Raw genomic sequence first — 2,939 nt, forward strand, 5'->3', positions numbered from 1 at the left:
AAAATACTAAGAGGGATAACATATCAAGTTGCTCATCAACAGTCAGGGTGAGGGCTGATCAAGTCACCGTTTCTCATAGTGTTCATTTCACTTTAACAGGTTTCCTTTTTGGTTCTCAGTTAGTTGTCACCTATCAAGGAGAACAAGTGGTATTTGTCCCTTTGGGATTGGCTTATTACACTCAGCATAATGTTTTCCAAATTCCTAACAGGGATCACTTTTCAGTTAAAATTTAAACACCTAAGAATAATTGTGTGTTAATTACAGAGTTCAACCAATGGTACTAGAACAAAAAAAAAATACTAAAATGGATAAAGTATTACATTGTACATCAACCGTCAGGACAAGAGCTGATCAAGTCACTGTTTCTCATAGTGTCCATTTCATTTCAACAAGTTTCCCCCTTGGTGCTCAGTTAGTAGTCACCGATCAGGGAGAACATATGATATTTGTCCCTTTGGGACTGGCTCAATTCACTCAGCGTGATGTTTTCCAAATTCCTCCATCTTGTTGAAATGACAAAAATTTTTAATTTTTTTAACTTTTATTTAATGAATATAAATTTCCAAAGTACAGCTTATGGATTACAATGGCTCCCCCCCCCATAACTTCCCTTCCACCCACAACCCTCCCCTTTCCCACTCCCTCTTCCCTTTCATTCACATCAAGATTCATTTTCAATTCTCTTTATATACAGAAGATCAGTTTAGCATATATTAAGTAAAGATTTCAACAGTTTGCACCCACATAGAAACACAAAGTGAAAAATACTGTTTGAGTACTAGTTATAGCATTAAATCACAATGTACAGCACATTAAGGACAAAGATCCTACATGAGGAGTAAGTGCACAGTGACTTCTGTTGTTGACTTAACAAATTGACACTCTTGTTTATGACATCAGTAATCACCCTAGGCTCTTGTCATGAGCTGCCAAGGCTATGGAAGCCTTTTGAGTTCACCGACTCTGATCATACTTAGACAAGGTCGTAGTCAAAGTGGAAGTTCTCTCCTCCCTTCAGAGAAAGGTACCTCCTTCTTTGATGACCCGTTCTTTCCACTGGGATCTCACTCGTGGAGATCTTTCATTTAGGTCATTTTTTTTTTCCCCCAGAGTGTCTTGGCTTTCCATGCCTGAAATACTCTCATGGGCTTTTCAGCCAGATCCGCATGCCTTAAGGGCTGATTCTGAGGCCAGAGTGCTGTTTAGGACATCTGCCATTCTATGGGTCTGCTGTGTATCTCGCTTCCCATGTTGGATCATTCTCTCCCTTTTTTATTCTATCAGCTAGTATTTGCAGACACTATTTTTGTTTATGTGATCCCTTTGGTTCTTAGTCCTATCATTATGATTAATTGTGAACAGAAATTGATCACTGGGACTAGTGAGATGGCATTGGTACATGCCACCTTGATGGGATTGAATTGGAATCCCCTGGTATGTTTCTAACTCTACCGTTTGAGGTAAGTCAGCTTGAGCATGTCCCAAATTGCACATCTCTTCCCTCCCTTATTACCACTCTTACATTTAACAGCGATCATTTTTCAGTTAAGTTTCAGCACTTAAGAAGAATTGTGTATTGATTACAGTATTCAACCAAAAGTATTAAGTAGAACAAACAAAAAAAATACTAAGAGGGATAACATATCAAGTTGCTCATCAACAGTCAGGGTGAGGGCTGATCAAGTCACCGTTTCTCATAGTGTTCATTTCACTTTAACAGGTTTCCTTTTTGGTTCTCAGTTAGTTGTCACCTATCAAGGAGAACAAGTGGTATTTGTCCCTTTGGGATTGGCTTATTACACTCAGCATAATGTTTTCCAAATTCCTAACAGGGATCACTTTTCAGTTAAAATTTAAACACCTAAGAATAATTGTGTGTTAATTACAGAGTTCAACCAATGGTACTAGAACAAAAAAAAAATACTAAAATGGATAAAGTATTACATTGTACATCAACCGTCAGGACAAGAGCTGATCAAGTCACTGTTTCTCATAGTGTCCATTTCATTTCAACAAGTTTCCCCCTTGGTGCTCAGTTAGTAGTCACCGATCAGGGAGAACATATGATATTTGTCCCTTTGGGACTGGCTCAATTCACTCAGCGTGATGTTTTCCAAATTCCTCCATCTTGTTGAAATGACAAAAATTTTTAATTTTTTTAACTTTTATTTAATGAATATAAATTTCCAAAGTACAGCTTATGGATTACAATGGCTCCCCCCCCCATAACTTCCCTTCCACCCACAACCCTCCCCTTTCCCACTCCCTCTTCCCTTTCATTCACATCAAGATTCATTTTCAATTCTCTTTATATACAGAAGATCAGTTTAGCATATATTAAGTAAAGATTTCAACAGTTTGCACCCACATAGAAACACAAAGTGAAAAATACTGTTTGAGTACTAGTTATAGCATTAAATCACAATGTACAGCACATTAAGGACAAAGATCCTACATGAGGAGTAAGTGCACAGTGACTTCTGTTGTTGACTTAACAAATTGACACTCTTGTTTATGACATCAGTAATCACCCTAGGCTCTTGTCATGAGCTGCCAAGGCTATGGAAGCCTTTTGAGTTCACCGACTCTGATCATACTTAGACAAGGTCGTAGTCAAAGTGGAAGTTCTCTCCTCCCTTCAGAGAAAGGTACCTCCTTCTTTGATGACCCGTTCTTTCCACTGGGATCTCACTCGTGGAGATCTTTCATTTAGGTCATTTTTTTTTTCCCCCAGAGTGTCTTGGCTTTCCATGCCTGAAATACTCTCATGGGCTTTTCAGCCAGATCCGCATGCCTTAAGGGCTGATTCTGAGGCCAGAGTGCTGTTTAGGACATCTGCCATTCTATGGGTCTGCTGTGTATCTCGCTTCCCGTGTTGGATCGTTCTCTCCCTTTTTTATTCTATCAGCTAGTATTTGCAGACACTAGTCTTGTTT

The sequence above is a fragment of the Oryctolagus cuniculus genome, chromosome 14 (assembly GCF_051225735.1).
Source record: "Oryctolagus cuniculus isolate XC-2025 breed Fujian yellow rabbit chromosome 14, ASM5122573v1, whole genome shotgun sequence".
In the NCBI taxonomy this organism is placed as follows: domain Eukaryota; kingdom Metazoa; phylum Chordata; class Mammalia; order Lagomorpha; family Leporidae; genus Oryctolagus; species Oryctolagus cuniculus.